Genomic DNA, 24,493 nt, shown 5'->3' with positions numbered 1-24,493 from the left:
AGGTCAATGGAGGGCCCTCATCTGGTATGCTGAGGAATTAGAACTCAATTATTTCTGATGTTCCTTCTTTTATTCAGGGTTAAGTAAAATGCTATACTTCTCTACACAATGATCTGTTAGATAAAAAATATAAATGATCCCACTACAAACACCTCTAACATTTTGTCCTTATAGTCACTTCCTCATATCCCGTAGAAAAGGGCCCCAGATATACCTCAGGTGTCACACACTAAACATACACAGTTGAAAATGGGGCTCTGATCCTGAATGCAGAGATTTACTACAAAGAGGAATATTGGTAACAGAATACGGCCAGTCAAGATGTGTCATAAAGCCCAAACTAAGTCAATCCAATTATTGGTCTCCCCGTAGGTCTTCAGCACTTACCTGAAGCACAAAGGCTTGGATAGTATTGATTGTTTTAGTCTCCTAAAATGCTTATTGATTTAGATATTTTGCACAACATAAATAATTAATGTGTGGGTTGAGTATGCCTTGTTTCTAAAATACTCAAATTCTCAAAAGCCACAACTGTTAAAAATATAGATATAGTGAATATGAAATACTTGTCATGCCCTATGATGATGGGGAAACTCAAGAATATTTGAGTATAATAAATTGTGAAAGTTCGATTTCCTTTAGAACAATAAATAACAATTCAGCCTATGCAAAGCATACAAGATATAAATCTATTAAAATTGCACTTAGAGGAGAAAGAAATCTATTTTAAACTAAAACTATTTCAAAAATCATATTATTAGCCCTTGCAAATGTTAAATTATCAGAAATTCTGAACCTAAAGTAAAGAGGAACAGATGTAAGTTGTACACAAATTAAGGTTTATTTCTTTACTTTCTTTTAATCTAATTAAATTCAATGGAGGTGAAAGAAGAGCCCTCAGACAGTTGGCCTGCTGGGAAATTAGAGCTCAATTATTTTTGGTGTTCCCTCTACAGCAGAGAGTCATGTAAAATAGCGAGTCTCATGCAGCTCATTTGAGAGTAATCTCATTGGTTTTCTCTCTTGCTAGTTATCATGGAGATGCCAGTTTCTCCTAGTCAGCAGGGTCTCTTGAAGTCCTTAAGATCCACTGTTCCAGTAGAAAGTGGAGGGGGATGTTTGGTGGTCTCTGCCTGGATTGGGATGGTAAATAACAAAGAAAATTCACTCACTATGGCCCCAGCGCATGGTAGATAGGAGCAGACAGACATGCGGAGAGGGTAGAAAGACCAGGTACATATGCGCTGGCTTTCTGTCCTTTCCTATGGGAAATGAAGAATGAAAAACAGAATGGGAGAAACACCCTGAAATGGGTGTGCACCGGGAGTGTGATGGTACTATCCAGTGGTCTTCTTTCCTGGGAAGGCCACAAACCTCTATGTGCAGCTTAACACAGTCACACCTATCATGATGTGGGATTATTGTAGAGCACTGATGGATGAAAATGCCTAGAAAAATCTCTTGAAATGCTTCTGGTTCCCAAACCCTTTATGAAGCATTGGATGTCCAGATGTCCTGTGTGCCTTGGTTGATGAGACACAAAGAAACTGAGAAGTTTGGTGAACCTGCAGATGTTTTTTTATGCCTGAGTACTTTCTGACTAAGAACAAGTGGCCCAGAAAAGATGGTTTTAATGGCTGAACAGGACCAGTCTTGCCTCAGCAATTACTAGTTCAAAGAGTAGCCGAGACTAGCCGTACCGCAGCATTCAAAGTTACTCTGCGGAGGAGAGGCCCAGTCTCCATTTCGTGCTTCCCTAAGATACATGGCATATGTGTCTTAGTTTTCATTGTATCGAAAATCTATCCAGGAAAGGATTAGGAAGGAGAAGAAAATTATCTTCAATATTTGTTTTAACCGGAAAGAGACAGAGACTAAAATGTCAGATAGGAATGAGTTTATCAGACAGAACTATATTTAGTTAGTTGGATTTTTTTTTTTCTGAAATGGATGCACATAGAAAAGAAATACATATATGATTTAAGAAAAAATTATATATATAATTTAAGAAAAATATGTATCAATGGAATAAATACATATGTAATAGGGTGGTGGGATACTTTTAAGAAAGGTTAAATAAGTTATAGGAAATAAGCAAAGTATGTTTTCTGTGCACATCTGAATATAAAGTATAAATTTATTATTCTGTTAATAGTAACATGAAACTCTGAGATGTAGCCATGACCTTTAGTGACCAGTATAAGATCAAATAATAAATAGATTGTAGTGCCTTCTCCTTTGTTGGCCAACAATTACTACAAAAATTTCTTTGTTTTTTCTGTGGTTATAATTAACATTAATCTAGAGCTCTTCCAATTGCAGGTTCAGATGTCACCCATTTCAAGAGGATTTGCATTTACTAGTGCACATCTCAAATGTGGAAGGCCTTCTGAGCCAGAGAAATAAAAGTTTAATTCACTAGAAGAGCTGTGAGTACTTGGTTAAAATAATAGTGAAAAGTACTCATAGCATTCATTGTGCGCTATGCACTGAATTAAAACCTTGGCATGTTTTTGCAGGTTTGTGATTGCATAGCAGTAAGGTAGGAATAAGACACTTTGGATTAGAAGGTCATCCTCTGTACTCAAGTCATATCACTTGACGGTGATGAGGTTTAACCCAGTCTTCTCTACTTTAGGTAGCCATATTTGTGCCAAGTGTTTGTGAATAGAACCAGTTAGTTGCTATGTGCTAAACTGTTCTTTAGTCATCTGGTTACCTAAAGGACAAGTAAAAACGGGTGTGATGAAAGCCTTTGTCCAGAATAAATTTAAGTATCTCTTCCAAGTCATTCAGTCTTCTGTGAAAGACAAAAGGCACAGGAGAATTAAAGAGATGATTCTATTAAAGCTACAGCAATAGTGAGAATGCTGATTAATGAAGGACACTTTTTTTAGAGGCAGGTACACAATTAAATATTAGTGAGTCATATGGGAGTCGTGAAGAATAGAGGTTGGTCTAATCTGAATGACTGAGGATAGGTGGAGGTGGAAGTGAGTCGTTTTTTGGAGTATGGGAGAGATGGAGGGTCCTTTGGGGTTAGGTTAGCTGTTTCTTGAAATATAAAATGGTGAGAAGTCAGAAACCAAAATGGTGAGAGGATTTCTTAACTGTTACTGTTCTCTGGAAGCGCATGATTCGGATAAAGATTAGCAGCATTACTTCCTTCTTCAATGGATGAAAAAGCTATAGAAAAAATAATACAGCACAGTGTATGTTTGTAGCCATTTCTCCAAAGTTCTTGAAGTCTTGATTAACCTGTTCAACCAACAGGGCATTTTGTCAGTAAGAGGAATTTGCCTTTCAAGTAGAACATAAACACTTTCAGACGGCGTTTATGTACAAAGAACTATTGTCGTAGAAAATTTGTTATCTTTAAGACTAAAAAGAATGTACAACAAAGGACTATATAGTACAATATAGCAGGATTTTAAAAAAAGAATAGAAATACATTTGAGAGAAAATTAAATTTGTAAAGTTAAAATTGAAATTTTTGGAGATAATTTTTTTTAAATGTTGAAAGGAAGAAATAGAAGTGAAGAATGAAGGAGGCGTTTCATACTCTTTTATGTTAAGTAATCCCCACTGGCTCATCAGTGTACTCTCCCTAAGAGGGTAGAAAAAGCTAAAGACACTGCATCCTGCTTTATGGTACGGAAACTGGTGAACTGACAGTTCTCGCCTCTCAAATTTTAGTGTAGGATTTCCTACAGATGAGATCCTGGCCCTCTTTCTAATTATACAAATGCAAACACCTGTCAGTATACTGAGGCTAATTCGCAATTAGCAAAACAATTAAAACAGTTTGGCTTCCCTACTGTGCTCATAAAATTCTTCAAAATCAGCACAAATGTTTAATTACTCACAGTAAGTCTGATACTGGATGTCTTAGGAGAGGTGATGATCCACAAGCATGAGTCCACTGCTAAATGCAGTACAATATGAGTGAGGAGACCTCCCATCCTGCTGCATCCTTTCTTTTCTTTTCTCCTTTCCAACGTTTTCTAAATAAAGTCTTAAACTCAAAGCTGGCATTAATTTTTCCCCACGTTTGTTCTTTTCTTTAAAATTACCCATAACTATTCAGCCTATATTAGTGACTTATTTTTTTCTCTGTTAGCATGAAGCCAGATACACTTTGGCTTGAATGAGCTATGTGACTGTGACCAAATTATAGAACCTTTCCAAGAATCAGTTTCTACTGTGAAGATGAGTAAGGTAACAAACAATGTGCCAAAGAGAGATGACATGTGGACACTCAACAATGTCATTTTCCCTCACCCATCCTTCCTTCCCTCTGTTGCTGTCTTTTTGATAAGATGCCTTAAGTTTTAAGAGCCAGTAATATAAAGAATTTTCAAATTTAGTATATCTTTCAAATTGGTAAGGCTAATAGTTGAGATTGTACTTCATTTTTCTTTTTTTTGCACTGAGGGTAGATCATCAGTGTCATGGTGATCACCACTCTCCATCAGAATTGTCACTGTCAATATCAAAGGCACCAGCACCACTTTTCCTTAAGAGCCAACTACTTGAAGTTTCCCAAGGTCATTTTAGATGTTTTATCTGTACCATATATTGTGTTTTTAAGCCAAGGTTGTTGATCTCTTATCCTCTTGATAGTTTTTATTGTTTTCTGAAAACTCTACTTTCATAAGAGTAAAGGGGAGGGGAAAAAATTGAGGCAGTACATTGCTACAGTTTGCACTCACCTATGTTGGTCATACTCTAAATGCGAACTTCAGTCTTCCAGGCTGTTGTTCCTTCAGTACAGTGAGTATAACATGGTTTAATTAAGATATAATATTCTTATACTGGTTGTTGCCATACCAGTAGGAGAAATGATGAACACTGCAGTGCCCAACACATCCTCAAGTATTGATAAAACATCACTGCAACCACTCTGGTACATTTCCACATAGTCATTTGCCTCTAGTGTTTCTCATCATAATATCATTATCATTTTTATCCCTGTTAGCTAACTGTGATCCTTTATGTCTCAATTCAAATGTACTTCTTTAGAAAGGCCTTCCCTGAATTTTCTCTCAAATGCCCTCCCCCAATTTCCCCCCCTGTTATCACCGTGGCTATTTCCTTCGTAAAATGTATCACAATCTGCATTTATCTTGCTTGCTTGTTGTTTGTTCATTTGTTTACTTGATTATAGTTTCTCTCCCAAATTAGGATGAATGTCCACAAGGACAGGAACCTGTTGTCTTAACTTGTTCCCCCCCATATTATAGCCTAAAACAAAGACTTGGGATAGCAGTTTATACAAAAGGTGATCAAAGGAAGCACAAAGAAGGGAGTGGGATAAGTGGGACTGGGAAGAGAGAAAAGCCAGTTAAGCCACCTGTTAATGAGGCAGTAACTCATGGGCCAATCAGAGTTCATTGTTCTGGGGAACTTCTGTGGAACAGAGTGTAGAAAGTATAGTCAGGTCTGATAAAATGTGACATATGTGTTTCCAAAAATATCACTGTACTATACAAAATCATGCAATAGGGACCACAGGCTTATGGAAAAAATGAAGACCATGATAATAAAAAACTTCATCAGCCACACACAAAAAAGATAGCAGTTTTAAAAATGGTAGCAGAGTGCCCAGCCGGTGTGGCTCAGCAGTTGAGCATTGACCTGTGATCCAGGAGATTGCAGTTTGATTCCTGGTCAGGGCACAAGCCCAGATTGCGGGGCTCGATCCCCACCCGGGGGCGTGCAGGAGGCAGCTGATCAATGACACTCAATCACTGATGTTTCTATCTCTCCCACCTTCTACGTTCCTTTCTCTGAAACCAATAAAAATATATTTTAAAAAATGATAACAGTGTCATACATGTTGTTAAATGGTTTGGAAATACATAAAATCTTCAATTAATATGGCACTTTATTTTTTTTTATTATATCTTTATTGATTTCAGAGAGAGAAAAGGAGAGGGAGAGAGAAGGAGACAGAAACATCAATGATGAGAGAGTCACTGATCAAGCCCACAACCCGGGCACGTGCCCTGACCAGGAATCGAACCCCGATCACCTGGATCCTAGGTCGACACTCAACCACTGAGCCACGCCCGGCCGGGCTAGTATGGCACTTTAAAGAAGGCCTGGTGTTTGCTTTTGGAAGGGCATGTTGGAAGGGTTGTACTTTGTGAGTTACTGCAAAGTGGTGGGATAAGAAGGATGTGAACTCTGATGGAAGGTGTAGCACTAGGTGTGGCTGGGTTTGGCTCCTAAGATTTGTAGGGGCCTGAGGTCACTGGTAGATGTTCCAAGCGTGTGCATTTGTGTGTGTGTGTGTGTGTGTGTGTGAGTGTATTTATGTGATTTTGGTCAGCTACATGCTTTTTTCTCTATTTACCTACATCCGGGGTTATCATACTTTTTCTTACAGGATCAGATAGTAAATGTTTTGAGGGATATACAGACCCCTGCCACAGTCATAGAAAGGAGGTGTGAAAAAGTGAATATCCATGGTGCCCCCAATAAAAATCTTATTTACAAAAATAGGCAATGAGCCAGAGTCTGCCAATCCTTAATTTAATGTTTCCCATGGAAGAAATAATGCATAAGTAAACACAAAATCTGGGTTCTGTTCAAATCCTTCCTTACTATATTGATTGTGTTGGAACAAATTCATTTTCAAAACAAGCGTGACAGCAGAATTGATTGTGTGTCAGGACTTTCCCATTGATGGAACGTCTCCTGTTAGTGCTCAGTTCCAAGTTCCCCTGGGCTTCCCATTGTGTGGGATGAACAATTTCTTGAGGTCTGGAGAAAGCCTAACATTTAGACTGAGGAGAAAATGTACTTGAACAGAAAAGCTGCGTAAGAGCTGCCCTCTCCTGCCAGGGGCTGAGGTGGTATGAGACGTGGCATCACTGGCATCTACCCCATTTGCTTGTCTAATTCCCTACTGTACCTCACTGCCTAGAATGCATTAGACACTTGTAACAAATCACTTACCTTCTTGACAAAGGGGTTCACTAACCGAGAAAAACAGTAATGACAGCAATGTGGTCCATTCTTAACTGAAACCTTTACCTGGCTTGGTCAGACTTAATAACAGTCTGCAGAAGGCTTCATTTTCACGATTACAAGAATGCAGAATCCTCAGTGTCTTCTTACTTTCTCTTTTGTTTTCCTCTATCTTACTAAGACCTCTTATATTCAGCCAATCAATTTGGTATATTATACTTCTCATAATTCAACATATATTTCCAAGTACTATAATCACCTTTCTAGCCCTCACACGAAATACATGATCTATTGATTTTTCTTAATCTAATAACTTGCCTTGCTTCAACATGAACGATTTTCCATCTGATCAATAGTAGCGAGCAATGCCTCTGGTTTATGAGTGGTAATGTGCCTCTCCCAGTGAGAGCAACAGATATTCTAAGAGAACCTTACTTATTGCTCAGATTTTGCTTTTAAAAAATGGGCTTGTTATGGATAGAATTGTATCCCTCCAAAATTCGTCTGCTGAAGCATTAATCTGCACTGTAACTCTATTTGGAGATAGGGCCTTTAAGGAGATAATTAAAGTTAAATGTGGTTATAAGGTGAGCCTTAATTCAATAGGACTGGTGTTGTTAGAAGAAAAGGAAGAGACAGCAGAGAGCACTCTCGCTTCCCTTCATGCACAAAGAAAAGGGCGTGGGGACACAGCAAGAAGGCCGCAGTTATAAGTCAGGGAGAGAGTTCTCATCAGAAACCAGCGCCCAGCACCTTGATCTTGGGCTTCTAGCCTCCAGAACTGTGAGAAGATATTTTCTGTTTTTAAAGCCACTCAGTATGGGGTATTTTGCATGGCAGCTTGATCATACTAATATGGGGTATTTAGCATAAGAGAAAAAAACAGATAAAGGAGGATTTCTAAAATTACAAAACATTTTAGTATTAAGAAAAATTAAAAGCAACTATGAACTCAAGCAAAATAATTCAATAAACATTAAATGCTGAATCTAGCAGCTGTTGCTGCCTGTTTTCATCAATAGTCATTGTCTATCTCCATACACACCCACCACCACTTTTGCTCTATTTCTAGCATTACAGGCCTCCTGCCAGAGAGATATTGAATTAGAAAAGATATATAAAAATTCCAAATGTTTGTGTGTGTGTTGGTTTCATCCTGTGGCTTTCAGCAAGGGATTACAGCGGAGATAAATTTAGCCTAAGGAAGGCAGAGCTGAGAGGAGAAGGGGAAGAACATGCAGCCTTGAGAAGAAAAAGGCTTTCTGTCTGTGTCAGACCTTCTAAGTAGACTGAGGCCCTTTAGATGGTGCTTTTCAGGGTTTATAAGACCAATTTCTCCCTCCTTGAGCTGAAGCTAGTTTCTTCAGAGAATCAGGAAGTAAATGATTCTTCAGAAAATATAATTGTTGAGAATGAGACCCAGACCTATAACAGGGTTCTCTCATTGGGCCTTCTCCACCAGACAGAATGAACAAGCTTGGTTAAAAGTAAAATCTGATAAGTCATTATTTACTACACCCAAGGCAACATCCATTAAACTCAAGGTTAGATGTGGAAAGAACACGGAGTCAGTGTAGTCAAAATCTTGGTTGTAGTTATTAGTCCAACAAGTAAGTATTATAGAAAACTGTTAAGTTTTTGAGGGAACTCTATTGATAGAAAGGCACTTAATGACTAAGCAAAAATCTGTGAATATTCAATCCCAAGGCTGCTCACGGAACACCAACAAGGAGTGAACTACTAAAAAGCGTGCAGATGTAGAAAGGATCTAGCTCTGTGTGGTCTGGGAGGACAATGCAGAAGGAGCCTCTTCCTTGAGAGCAGAGCTCCTTCCAGACTGGCCAACACAGAAGCCTATTCCACTGGCAGGCAAGGACTCTTAACTGTTTTTTTTTTTTAAATTTCAATTACAGTTGACATTCAATATTATATTAGTGTCAGGTTTATGGTATAGTGGTTAGACATTTATATAACTTACAAAATGATAAAGTCAATAAGTCCAGTACCCACCTGGCACCATACATAGTTATTGCAATATCATTGACTATATTCCCTATGCTGTACTTTACATACCAGCGTCTAATTTGTCACTGCAAATTTGTATTTCTGGTTAGCAGGAAATATATACTATGGAGAAGATACCGCTGAGCTGCCTATTCTGCTCTTTTTCAAGCAGGTACCTTTCTTAGGGGTACTGTTCTACTCTTTTCTATCCTGTTTCCTGAAGGTGGACAGCTCCAGACCCCAAGCTGCCTTTCTCAGGGGGAACGATGTGCTGTTCGTAGATGCCTCACCTTGGCCCGGCTTTTACTGTGCTTTTCTCTTGCTTCTGTCCATCGGAGAAAGGAACACCCCATTATATGGTATCATAAAGGCTGCTACCTAAGAAAAAAAAGTTGCCTTATTACTAGAGGATGGTTTTTTTTTTTTAATGTGGTAAAATACACATAGCATAAAAACGAACCATTTTAAAGTACACAAGTTTTTGACATTTAAAAAAATTTATCTTTATTGTTGAAAGTATTACAGATGTTCCTCTTTTTCCCCCCACTGATTTCTTCCACCCGCATCTCCCTACAGGCCTTTTCCACACTATTGTCTGTGCCCATGGGTTGTGCATATGTGCATGTAAGTTCTTTGATTTCATACATTCAAAAATGCAGTGCAATCCTCACCACTGCTGAGTCCAAAAATATTTTCATCACCCCAAAAAGAAACTCCATACTATTAAGCAGTTATTGGGACTCCCCTCTCCCCCTTTCCATGATCACCACTATTCTACTTTCTGCCTTTATGAATTTGCCTATTACAGATATTTCTGAATTGGCTTTTATTGTGTTTTCCCCTAAGACCTGTTCAGAAAAGGGGAAAAATGAATAAAATACTAAAAATCAAGACAATCTTAGAGCTAGAAATTCCCTGACAGGTGAAAAATAATCAGATTCATTATATGTTTTACACAAAACTATCTAATATGTGAAACTAAACAGATTCTGTATGGCATTTATTTTTCTTTGCACATTCAAAATCATTATTTTTAGGAAACTATCCATAGTAAATTTACCACTGGATTTTACTTTTTCTTGTGTAATCATTAACAGAACTTGAAAATTTTTTCTTTGCATATGAGCAAGCACCCTCACTAACCTTTTTCTAATTATGTCTGAATAACAGCCAATACTGAGCAATTAAAAACCTCATCTCTAATACTTTATTTAAACAATAAAGGTAAATCTTAAAAAAACCTTCTACTGACAGAAAAAAGTTATCAGGACTTTCAAAAGATTTTTTTTAGTTCAAAGAAGGTGACTTCTTAAAAGACATAGATACTTATTCTTATTAAAACAGTTATCTATATAAAAAAACAGATTAGAAACACATAATTTGTGTTCTTAATAAGGTTCAGAAAAGACTTTGTCTATTTGAATTATAAACAAGTAGTATAAAAGTATAAAAATGGGGAGTATTTAGCTTTATGAAGAATTTTGAGCGCATCATATCAAAAAATAATAGAGGCAGTGAATTCTGCAGAATAGGAAATTACTAAAGAAATTTAAAATCTCAAGAAATTTCCCCTAACTTCAAAGAGAAAAAAGGGAAATTATTAAAAATTTTGAAAATTAAATAAAAACATTAAGGAAACATAAACTGTCATAAATGTTTCTAAATGAAATGTGATGCAAGGACACTCACTAGCTGAATTAAAACATTAAAAACTATAATAGTCAGAAATGTGATACCGATTAAGAAATGAAAAGCTTATAAGAGAAGACAGCATAGGTTATACAAACTCTCTCTCTCTCCCCCCCTCCCCTCTCTCTCTCTCTCTCTCTCTCTCTCACACACACACACACACACACACACACACACACACACACAGCCACATATCAAATGAGAAAATGTTTCATAAATTCGGCATTTGGAAAAAGAAATTTAATCAAGAAATAAACTTTACTGGACCAGAGTTGACTTGCAATTGAGGACATGTGATAAGAGCAGTGTGCAAGCAGGTTTTTGTTTTTTTAAAATTGCCTTTAGGAACTAAAGACAGTGCTCAAATTAACAGTAGGGAGTTATTGAGATAACTGAAGAAATGGAAACTTGGCCTAAAGCCAACAGGATGTTACTGGTGTTAACAAGTCCTAAGAGAAATGAAATAGATCCAGGTCACCTTTTAAGAGATTCTACCTCACCTGTGAATAGAGAGTTATTAAGAAATCTGAACAAATTTGGACACATACAATACATCAAAATAAAACATGCATGTAGTAAAGACAAGTGTAAAAAATTTAACAAGGTGAAAAATAAAATATTGATGAATATTTAACTGATCTCTGGTGGTGGAAAGACTTTCTAAGCCTCTAAGCAATGAAATAAATCACCAAAGACTAATAAATTTTACTCTTTAAGTAAAATTCATATATATCTCTATAATGCACATTATAAACAAAATAAAAGTAAAACTGAGATGAGCATTTGCAATCAATATGCCAAAGGTTTATATCATGCAATATTAAAAGAGGTCATGTAGATTGATTACAACAAAAATAGATTTGCACATAATCACAGGGGAAAAGGCAATGTTCATAAGAAAAATAATTCACAGAAAAGAAAATGTGAAAGGCTGTTAGATGCCAAAAAATACTTTCAAATTCAAAAGTAATAAAAATGCATGTTTTATTTTTTTTAATGAAATTTATTACTCAGAGTTGTTGAGAAATCCAAAATACACATTCTTCTTATGTACTGGTGGGAAGAATATTAATCTTGTCTGTGTTAATCTCAAAACTGTTTGGAACATCTATAAAGAACATTTATAATGTTCATATACTTCTAATCAGGCAAATGCCTAAGAATCTGTTTCTAAAAGATAATTTAAAATGCAAACAAAGATTTTTAAAGACAAGCTCCCTGCAGTATTATATTGATTAGCTTAAATTAGCAAAAATCTAAGCATTAAACGAAGCCATGTTTAACACATTGTGGCACAAGAGATGACAATTTAAAAAAAAATTTTAAATTACATTTGACATACGATATTATAGTAGTTTCAGATGACAATTTTAAATAATTATAACGTATCTCAGTACAAATGTTAATTTAATAAAATAGTTTAATAAGTAAAAGAGATATAAAATATATTTTTTTAATAAAAAAGATAATAACAAGTCCTGTAAGGATGTGGAGAAGTTGGAAGTGTATACCTTGCTGTTGGAGATGAAAATGGTACAAATGATTTTGAAGGACGTTTGGTAGCTCCTCAAAGAGTTAGACAGTAGTTACCATGTGATGCAGCAATTCCACTTCTAGGTGTGTCCCCAAGAGTATTGAAAGTACAAACTCACACAAAACTTACGTAGGAATGATAACAGCATCACTCATAATGCTCACAAGGTCGAGCAAGCCGACGCCCCTGAGCTGATGCATGAAAAAGCAGCTGTGCTGTGCTCACACTGGCGTGTTCTTCAGCCCTAAGAAGTCGGACTTCCACCTCTTACAACACGGACGGACCTGAAACCCAGTGTGCTAGGTTAGAGCAGCCGGACACAAACGGCTCTGTGTTTTATAATTACACTTATATGAATGGATTTGCAAATCCATAGAGAGAGAAAGTAGATTATGGTTTTCCAGGGGCTGGTAGAAGCAGGGGATGAGGAATGACTTCTAATGTGCGCAGGGTTTTTTGGGGGGTAATGAATAATTTGTGTCATTAGGCGGTGGTGATGGTTACACACCTTTGTGAGTATATTAAGCCCACTAAATGGTACGCTTTAAAAATGTAAGTTTCATCTCATTAAAAAGTGGAAAATATATACTAAAACACTAATTTCAGTTAAGTAAAACATATGTTAACTTATAAAGTAGGAAATTTTTGTAAAAACATACCAAATTGTTGATGATGGTTATGTCAAGGTCTTGGAATTTTATATTGTTTCATGTTTTTTAAAAATATAGTTTTATAGTTTTTCAAGCTTTCTATAAAAAGCACAGGTTTTGAGTCAGACAAGTAAGACCAAGTCAGGAGCAGGCTAATTATTAGGTTTGTGCTCTTGAGCAAGTTTTATAACTCCTTTGATCCTCAGTTCCTTATCTGTAAATTTAGGAAGGTGATGTCATATGTCTCATAGAGAAGTAAATATTAATTGAGATATACATAAAATGAATTTATTTTGAAGTATATATGTTCTAGCAGCCTAATATATTTTATAATCAGGAATTGCTTATTGTTACTTTCTTTTAGAAAACATTTTACCTTAATTTTGTGAACCCAGAGAAGTCTGCATCTCTTGACTTCAGTTTCTTTATGGTTAAATTTGTGAGCATAGGATTAGATGTTTACTAAAAACCTCAGTGCTCTAAAAGGTCAAGGTATAAATATGTCATTATCAATAGAGATCTTTAAAATGTGGACTTAATACAAAATTATGAAGGAAGCAATTGATTATTAATAAATGGCTGAAGTAATATGATTTTTAAAACTTGAACCATTGTTTACATTGCCTCTAACATATAGACTCTTAAATGTTTCAACTAATTTAGAATTTTTGAAAAAGGCGATGAATGTGGTAGTTCTGACAAGGAGCACTTCAGCAAATATATTACAATAAATGGCATGCACCTGTGGGTGCTAAGCAATTATACATTGAATAAGCTTTCACCCCTAAATCCAAGGAAGTTACAGCTAACACAATGCCATAGTGTATGCAGGATTTGCATGAAAATATTCAATCACATAATATAAATGCAACTTGAAAGTGAACAAATATCATGGAATTAACAAGTGACGGGAATAGGTGATATATCTAAGGTATATTCAATCAAAATTTGCTGTTTCTTATTTTTATAAATGCAATTGCTATTATATAAATAACACAATTATTTTAGGTGTCTTTGATAAAATATGTGTTAAACTACTGCAAAATGCAAAGCAGAACAGTCACTCATATATATAGCAGGAGATAAGAGCCAAAACGTAACTACAGTCCTCTGTGTCCAATATACTGCATCAAGAATTCAACAAGATACAAATTACTAAAGATTGTAAATACATTTTAGCAGAAGCATCAACAAGCACAATACTTATTAGGAAAGATGAGGATCTGACCTAACAATTCCCCCCAGGGAGCCCCTGGTTGGATACGTATGCTTTTCTTTACCCATTGTATGCCTTCTCTCTCTGCTTCTCAAACCAGTATGTGCAAAAGAATACCAGTAAGTCCAGTATACTCTACTTGATCGACATCCAGGAAGGGGAAATGTTTGAACAGGAAACAGAATTTGAAAACAGCAGAAGGCAAATGATGAGCACCTACCCAGAGAGTGCGATAAATTAGAAGGTCACTAGCAAAGTAAATACTTGTGAAATTAAAATAATAGACTGAAGGGCAGGGATTGGGGAGAGAGTGAGAGTGAGAGGCATATTATCAAGAGATAAGAGAAATACACCCACATGTACACACATTACATGTAGAATAAATATTAATAAACACTCATTCCCATTTTCACAGAGAAATGTCATGTGGAACCACATAGATAATTCCAAATATCTGATTAACTTGACTAACACTAAAAAGTTCTTAGCTAGTACTATTTTGAGTTAGTGTTACTAGTTAGAAAAAAATCACAAAGAAGAAAAGAGAAAACTGTTAGGAATAAAAATATGTATACAAACAAAAAAGAAAAAATACAAACAAAATTTTATGTATAACCAAGTTAGTAACATTGTTTTTTTTCCTAATAGACAGCATATGTTTTAAACTTGAATTGCCTAATATTTCTGGTCTGTTTGGTAAATAATGTTGAGCTGAAAAATAAAGTATGAATACAGATTTAGCCAATGGAGTATAAGCTTAACTTAAAGGACTATAATTATGCACATACTGCTTAATGTTTATCTTTAAAAGAAGTGCTTGTTTGTGTAAAAGTATTTTTCCAGGAAATTACTTTTTAATCCTAGAAGCAGCCTTTCCATTCATTTGCAAGCACAAAAAGGAAAGAACTTAAGAACAAAAGACCAAGCTTAAATAATAAAAAGGTAGGCCACAGTGTGGGCATTGTTGGAAAATTCAATGTTGAGGCTGAGATGCCTTTTATTTCATTCTTTGAAAATAATTGTATTTTTATTTAATTCATTGTGCTTGAACAAATTTTATAAGTATAGCTATAAAGAGGAATTAACTTTGATTCCTTAAATTGTGTATGAAAGCAAAAGAAATTTGCCCTGAAATCACAAAAGAAAAACTCAGCTTTAAGAAACTGAGCTTCTGCAGTCAAGGGTGAACTAGATGCTTACTCTGCTCTCTGACAGTTAAACATTTTTGTGAGTATTTTGAAGGAGTAATTAAGGAGGATTTTGACAAAGAACAAAAAACGACATTTGTGGGCACCAATTGTTCCTTGTGAGTAATCCTCTAAACACATTCTTGTCACATGCTTAGCAAATGTAGCTACACAAAATGCTCACTCATTGGCATTATATTATTGGTAAAATAATTCTATTAGTCTTAAGAGGAGAAATCTTACTTTTCACAGAACCTGATAAAATTTTAAATAATCATTATTTATTTTTCCTTTGAAGTCTTAGATATAACAAACCCGATGTGATACTCAGTCTAAAAATCAGATTTTAGCATGGGGCCATAAAGCCAAATTCTACATTTCTTTTACTTTCTTTTGTTTTTTATCAACTTATTTTATAAATGATTTAAACTACTTGATATTCCTTACATTTATTCAAATAAAAGCAAAACCAGATTGCTAAAACTCAAAAAACCACAGGAAGGCACTTTACATATACCATCCTAATAAACCAGTAAATTACTATCATTTATGTTTCCCTCTGGGTTCTTATTCTTTAATCAATCATTTTTCTTTATTTACAAATGTAAATTAAGGGAGTTTTGGTTTGGTATGGTGATGTACTTCCTAATGGTACAACCTCAGTCTCCCCAGAATATAATCATAAACTCTAAACAAAATATTTTAAAAATAAATATTGGAAGGTATGGGGGATCAAATAAATAGAGACATAAAATTAGAGGGAATTAATATCTTAAAAGTGAGTTCCACTTTTCTACTAAAGCACATTCTAGTTCACATGACATGCAGTAACTAGAACTCAGGTAGAAAACTGCTCTCAGTGGCTTGAGGTCTCAGGAGGCAGAGTCTGGAGCTGCCAGAATTGCTGACAACTGAGTATGAAAATCCTGGGAAGGAAGAGCACAGAGAAGGGCAGGACCCTGACTCTGCGAATAGCTCCCCTCAGATCGCTGGCTCTTTCTGAACTGTGGGGCATGGAGAAGACTCCAGTGATAACAGCGGGAAGTACCGAGTAGACTGCTGAACTGTCTAAGTGGACATCTCATTTTTTCCCCATAGAAGGAAGATACAATTTTGAGTTTGAGAGATGATGCCTTAAGACAGTAGATAATATTGCAGGGGTAAAGTTTTTATCTTGAACAAAGATAAAACCAAACAGATCTCTGCCTCCACATTTCAAGGCTAACAGCCAATAATGTATTGCCTGAGAACAATCAACATTCTTCCAAGGAAGTTCATGGAATCCAGAATTTCTACAGACTATTAAACAATATCTAGTATACAATAATATTTACTAGATATATGGGAAAATGTGGCCCATATTTAAGAGAAAGTAATGGCCAATAAAAACATATTCAAGATAACCCAGAAGTTGGAATTTTCAGAAAAGGGACTTTATAGCAGCTATTAAAAAACATATTCAAGGATCAAAAGGAACCCTCACTCCTTTGGTTTTCCATAGAGGCTATAAGACTATTGTCTATATTTAAACATTAGCAATAACAAAATCACAGAATTCATTAAATAATTTAAATCAAAGCTCATTTGGGGTTTCTCCTTCCTCAGCTGGCCCCCTCATTCTTTTATACAAAGAATGGTTGGGTGTTTAGAGAATGCACCCCAATATTCAACCCTGGATTCATGTTACCATTATTCTTCAGACTCAAAGTAATACCTCCTTTTGGTGGTAATTTTTGTATAAGTAGGTTGGGTATCTTTTGATGTGGCACCTATGTGGTAAAATTGTATTGGTATGTTATCATTCTGATGATGTCAATAATTGATGTATATATTTTGAAGCATAAATGATTTGTCATCAGAAAAGCCAATAATGCTATCTAGTACATTAGCGAAATTGTCAGAGCTAAAAGTTGCTATATTGGATTTTGGAGGCCATTCAAAAAACCATGTCCCCTGCATTCAGCATGTTTATATTACCTTCAGGAGTGATCATGTGGCCTACATCTTACATGAAGCCAGCATGTTTCTATCATGAGGTAGAACTTACCTAGGATTGTCTATCTAGCGAGGCATCCTGTATCACATCCTTTTGGTGTATACACAGCATGCATAATCTGGGTATTTAGTGGTGTCAGGTTTTCTTCCTAGATCACATTTACATATATTAATAAAATCCTTTCAGGCGAATCCTATGAACATTTGTTCTGTTGTTTAAAACACATGGATATATGTGTATATATGTTTTAAGCATATACAGGATGTGGCAAAAATAGGTTTACAGTTGTTCTTATGGAAACTAATATAAAAATTAAGGTATAATAATGGAAGAATAAACTGTTTCCCATACTCATAACTGTGAAACTACTTTTGCTCACCCTTGTATATGTATATATGCATATGTATTTAAAATATATGAGTTTGAATATAAAGAGAAACACAGCCTATAGTCTCTGACATATTTCTACAACCTCTGAATTCAATTGTACAATCTTTTTCTTGTTATATAATTTCCCTGAAGAAAAAAAAGACAACGAATACATTATATTTTTGGAAAATCTCTATTGTAGGTATGATTATCTTCTAGTAACTTGATATTCAAAAGACAGTTGAAAGGCTAACATATGGATTGCATATTTATTGCTTCTTTGCAAAGTTCCAATATTCAGTTTTAATCTCTACAACACTGCTGGAATTAAAAGAGTATGTAACATATATTTTACTTTAAAAACAGTATTAATTTAACATTTATTTCTTCTCTAATAAATAGAAGCACCTCTTAGTTGCTGACCTAATGCATGGTCTTGAGGCATTTTTTGCTATAATGATTTTCCCTTTCACTGAGTAGGGAGTCACAGCCCTGGAGGGAGAGTGGCCTTAGTGCTTTAGGATCGACTCAAAACCACGGAAGGGGCTAATACTAGAGCCATGACTGGACTCAGGCGCTCTGACTTTCACTATGCACTCGTTGCCAAAAGCTGTGGTGCTAGTTCTTTTCGGGTCTAAGTTCTGTCATTTTCTTAAGTTCCCCTTAGAAAAAGGCTGGGAACTGTAGTGTGAAAAGCCTGCATCTGTTCAATTCTGCCGGCATCTTCTCTGGTCAGGTTCATGTGACAGGCTTGGTTGAATATTTATCTCTGACTAATAGAGGCCTTTTTGCAAGACTTCAATTGACTCACTGCGTTTTGACAAAGCAGCAATATTGGCATCCTAGTTACCACCTCTGGAATTGATTTTCAAGCTGGCAATAAAAGTGTCTGTGGCCCTGTGTGTGGAAAAAGCCATCAAATAAACAAAGGCCTTCGTTTGCTACCTTTTCAGACTCATGTAACATTTCAATCCTGTATCTGACTACCACCCAAATCAGATGTCACTCCACGCATGATGCCTTTTTTGATCTCCACCCCATAGCAGAATATGCTATTTTTGTCTCCTGGACCTCCACAGAATTTTATCTTTACTGTGTTATAGAACTGTTTTAAACCTTGGGCAACCCATTGTTCTTGTCCTAATGTAGAAATCTAGAAATGTGTTACTTTTTTTTGCAATATAGTCATTATTGTCCAAACATTATCTGCTCTAGAAACTGTAAGTTGTATCATCATCACAACTGACAGCCTTTGCTTAACTTTCCTTGGGAGCAGTACATTTTACTCAGCACTTCATATTATCCCATTTTACCCTTGCAGCAGCTCTGGAAGGGTTTTTATTATTCTTATTCTTTAAAAGGGATAAAATCGAGATATAAAACACTTAAGTATCTTTCCCCCAAATGCCCAGTAATCCAATGACATAGTAACAATCCAGAAAAGCCTCTCAACTATTCTACCATATGGCTCTATCTTGCAAAGAACAAGGCTTAAAGTTTCTACGTTATTTGATCAATTTCATAAAACACTTTTTAAAAATTTATTTATTTGGGTAAGTTTTCAGCATTTTGTCATGTAATTAGTAGAAAACTTTTCCCTGTAGTTAGCAGAAAGCAGTGATTTCCAAAGGGTCAACTGCCTTATTACCATTAGGCACAAGTAACATTTCAGATTCCTGCGCAGCTTCCTACACTTCCAGAATCAATTGTCCATGGGAATGTGGGCTGACACACTTCCCAGGTGCCTCTTACACACTTTAGATTTTGTGAAGCTCTGTTTAAAACAAAACACAAGGCGTTTTCTTCTCTATCTGCTGTGATGGGAGTTGACCTTTACCTCGTTACAGGCAAGCATTTCTGCTTTCAGGCTTCCTGCTTGCAGTCTAAGTCTACTTAAGTGGCTGCTCTGATGCAGAAGGCATCACCTTACGGTTCATGTCATTCAGTTATGCAGGGATTGCCACTTAATGTACCATTGCAAGCCACCTGGCCCCAGATTCTGTGTTCAGACATACCAAGTGGTAGGTCGAACCAAAGCAGAAGCTTCCCAGAGGCCGCCATAGCTGCCATGCTCCTTGCCTCTCCTGTAATCTTAGGGGGAAAAACAGGCTTGACGAAATCAGCGGGGACTTCAGATATTTACCTTCTAACCAGTTCTGGTGAGAGAAGACAATTTCACCATTTCCCCCCAATGACTTGGTTTTGTTACCTACAGCATTTAATCAAGGGGCTATTTTGTTGTTTTTCCCCCTATTTTACTTTTTATTCATGCAACAGATATTTATCAAGCACAAATGTATGCAAGATACTGAAATAAGAATGGGGAATTAAGTGGACAAAGTATGATCTCTGCCTAGGAGGAGATGTAGCAACCAAGCACAAAAACAATTGTTTTATACCCTAGCACAAGCCAAGAAAAGGAAAAATGCATGATAGGTAAAGTCAAGAAAGTCTTGCAGCCCGGCCAGCGTGGCTCAGGGGTTGAGCATCGGCCTATGATCCAGGAGATCGTGGTTCGATTCCTGGTCAGGGCACATGCCGGGGTCGTGGGCTCGATCCCCAGTAGGGGACATGCAGGAGGCAGCTGATCAATGACTCTCATCACTGATGTTTCTGTCTCTCTCTCTTCCTCTCCCTTTCTCTCTCTGAAATCAATAAAGGTATATATATTTTTAAAAAACCTCTTAGTTCCTAGTCTGTCAGTCTTAAACTGTATTCATTGACACTCATGTGTACAATAGTAAATTACCTTTTTCAGTTTTCTCACTTCTCCCACTGTCTTCTCCCATTTTTATTGGAATTCTTTCTACATAATCATAGTATATAACATTTCAACACTATTCTTTCACCCACTACCCAACTCTTGTTAGTCTTTCATTTACAATTAAAAATATTAAATAATCACCAGCAATCCATTCACCAAGGTTTCCTAGATATGTCTTGGATACATGAACTCATCCTGTAGTGTTTTCCTCATGAATGACTCACTATGAAATAATTGCTGGGTTTTTGTACAGTTGAAACCGTTTTTCTATAGTCTTACTACATTATATTCAGCTTGGCTGAATATAAAAACCTTAGTTAACTTTCATTTTATTAAATATTTTGAAAATGCTGCTCCACTGTTACTCTGTGTTGTATGTTATTCTTGAGAGGCTGAAGCTAGACTAAAATTTTTCCCATTATAGGTAATTTGATCTTTTTGTTTAGAGTACATGATAAGCTCCTCCCCCTTAAAATAGAACGGTTTTGCTAACATATTTCTGAGCTATATGCTTTTGAGTCATTTCCCCAGGTACAATGTAGGCACTTTCAAAATGTAAATTTAAGTTATTTCCAGGTAGTTTACTTGGCTTATATATTTAAATATTTATTTCTGTACTTTTTCTTTTCCAGTAATGTAAAGAGCAGATTGTTTTTTTTTTCTTGCTTGTCTGGTATTTAATTTACTTTCTCCTTAACGTTTTTACTCTTTTAAAAAAATATATCAAATGCACTCTCTTTGTTGATTTCCTGCCTTTCCTCAAAGTCCCTTATTAAATTTTTATTTCAATCTATACTCCCTTGGATACCCTCTAATTTCTTCATTCCCTTGACTTTGATTTTTTCTTTCTCAGTGTCTTTATGAGTCTAATTGCCTCACATTGAATATTTTTTTCTGTGCTTTGTCCTTAGTTTTTAAAATTTCTGATACGGTGCGTTTTTTAAATTGTGGCTAAGAGCTTAAGACTCATTCAACTTAGAATGTTTGTCGCTGTGTTCTTCGGCTGCCTTATTTATTTTTGGAAAGAATGTTTATCACCAAACATATTTTAATTTCAATTTCCTATTTACTTTTTGTAGTACTTTATCTTGAATTGGGCGATGATGATTATTTTTTTAACCCTTGCCTTTTTGTTGATAATTTTCCTGGCTCAAGACTGCCATCTCCTACCAGAGTGATGGAGCACATTGTAAAAAACTGAGTATGTTGGTGACGGCGAGATGGTGTCAGGAGTAGCGGGGGGGGGGGGGGGGAGGGAGGGTGCATGGCATGTCCCCTGGTCTTCTGTTTCTGTGGGATCCTTCACTTTGGCTTCTTTCTTCTTTCTTTTCTCTTGTTTTTGCCGCTACCTCTGTTCTAATTAGAAGATTCTCCCCTAGAAGCAGTGGCCCCAAAGGCCAGTAATACACGCAGCTCTGTCTCCTTCCAGACCCCTTCTGGTGCTGACGCTGGGAGCCCGCCCTGTGCCTTGGGCTCAGTGTCCTGGCCCCGGCGCCCCCCTTGGCGACCCCTCTATCTGTGAGCCACTCTGCCTTTTGCCTCATCTTCTGCTTGACGCCTCTGCTTCACAGGCTTTCTTGTTTCTCTCCCCTCCTTCTTCACAACCATAGACTCTCACGAGAGCAGGTAGAATTTGGTTTGCGTTTCTCTACTTACAAGTAATTAAAAGCTTATGGTCTTTTCTGGCCCCTAGTAATGTCTAAAGCGTGGCCAGTAGTGATTTCATTAGTGTCATTTATGTTGTTATTTTAGTTGCCATTGTTTATCTTGTGGGTTTTGGGAAGATTGTGTGAGGAGATTCAGGTTCAGATGGCCACCATTATCCTCTCTCCCTCCACACCTTTTCAGGGAAAGTTTTAAGCAAGAAATGATATTTTTAGAAAGTGAGAGGAGCCACTTCGGTAGGGTTGAAAGAGCTGAATTAGTGATGCATCATTGGTTGTTCTGGTTGGTGAAGTGACTCAGCACAAGACAGTGGCAATAGGATTTAAAGGTGACAGTGAACTCAAATTGCACTCAAAATGATCAGGCCTCAATGTCAATTTTTTAAGTAAATTGTGTCACTGTTTGGAAGAATTGTTAAATATAAACTAAATTTTCTATTCGTCCATAGAAAATAATCAGTTCATGGATTAAGATATAGCTGCCTACCAATGTGCAGTAAAGATTCCATTGGTCACTGACTTTTGAAGAAATTCTAAAGGAAACACCAATTAAAATGATTGGGATACTATAATATCGTCGTCTCTTGATCCATCATGCTAAATTTTCACTTGATAATCTCAGTTTTAACAGATTTTTTAATTTTGATCCAATTAATTTTATTTCAATTAATTGAATTTTTAAATTTTGTTTATAATTTAATAATTACAGCACTTAAAGATGTGAGACATGTGGAATTTTGCTGCTGAAAAAGTAACATGATTTGGATTGAACAGTAAATATATAAACTGCCACCAATATGAATCATTTGGAGAATTAAAATAGCCTACCAGAGTTATTGTGATTATAACAAAATTAATAAGCATAAAATGTTTGGAATAGAATCAGGAACTTTGTGACTCCTCAATAAATATTAACTATTATTGGGACATTAGCTGTGCAAACTTTGATTTTTATTTACACAGTTCTTTTGGATACAGCTAATAACACAAATTTGAAAAAAAAAAAGGTTGTAGGTCATTTCCATCTGACTATGGTCAATAATACCAAAAATATCTCCAAAAACCTCTCCATTTTTAGTATCTAACATCTAACACTGAGAGAAGTTTCATGCTTTTTTTTTCCCCCCCAAGCAGGGAGCCTTTTATGAACATGGTTTACAGCAAAGGAAGAATATAACCATTTAGTACCAAAGGTAAACATGTAAATGTTTCTTTTTCATTGAATTTATTGAGGTGACATTGGTTAATAAAAATCTATAAGTTTCAGGTATACAGTTGTACAATGCAGCATCCCAAATTAAGTCTCCTTCCAACACTATGTATCCCCTACTTACCCTCTTCTGCCTCCCCAACACCCCTTCCTCTGGCAATCAGCACACTGTTTTCTGTGTCCACAAGTCTTTTTTTTTCTTTGCTTCACCCTTCTCACTCAGCCCTAGACCCCCTCCGCTCTGACAGCTGTCAGTCTGTTCTCTGTATCCATGAGTCTGGCTCCACTTTGTTTGCTAGTTAGTTTTGTTCATTAGATTCCACATGTAACTAAAATCATATGGTATTTGTCTTACTCTGACTTATTTCACTTACCATAATACTCTTCAGGTCCATCATGCTGTCAAAAAAGATAAGATTTCTTCTTTTTTAAGGATACGTAGTATTCCATTGCATAAATGTGCCTTAGCTTTTTTACCCACTCATCTACCGATAGGCACTTGGGCTGCTTCCAAATCTTAGCTCTTGTAAACAATGCTGCCATGAACACAGAGTTTCTAAATTTTATATCATTTCATAATAATTATTTACTCAAATATATGTTTCTTTGCCTACTGAATTAATTATTGATAACGTCTTTGTTCTACTGTGACATAACCATGAAGACAAAATGTGTTTCTCAGGAGGATATTTGGATTAATAGTTACATTTTCATGATTACTTACATGGTCCTATCTTGGATCTTTGCCATCAAACCCTGTCAGGTTTCAGTGTTTTATTAAAACCTCCTGTGTGGTGCACACATACACAGACTCATACTTTTGGAGGGGTCAGGTGCAATAAATAATACGATTCTTGGGCTTTAATGTGTTTAATAGGACTGACTTAGTGATTCTGATGTCATCACCAAAAAATTTAAAATAGGTAAGACAGAAGCTCAGAGGTTAGATTCTCTTCTCTCTCTCACTCTCTGCCTAGTAAGCCAAAAAGGATAAATGAGCTTAAATGCTTGTTAAAGGCTGTTGAGTAGAATAGAAATGGATACAATCAAAGGATATACAAATCAATGGACAAGATTGGAAGACTTGATTTCTGGGAGACCCCACAAGCTATGTCCAATGTAAAGGCTCTTTGGGCCAAATTTAATTTCAATATGCAACAATTAGAAAAAAACTATCATGTTAGCTTCTATTTGAAAAGATCTATTACCTTTTAAAAGTTTTTGGAGAAGATAAT

The sequence above is a fragment of the Miniopterus schreibersii genome (assembly GCF_964146895.1).
Source record: "Miniopterus schreibersii genome assembly, chromosome: 7".
NCBI lineage: Eukaryota > Metazoa > Chordata > Mammalia > Chiroptera > Miniopteridae > Miniopterus > Miniopterus schreibersii.
The sequence above is the reverse complement of the archived record's forward strand: the minus strand, read 5'-3'. Positions refer to the sequence as shown.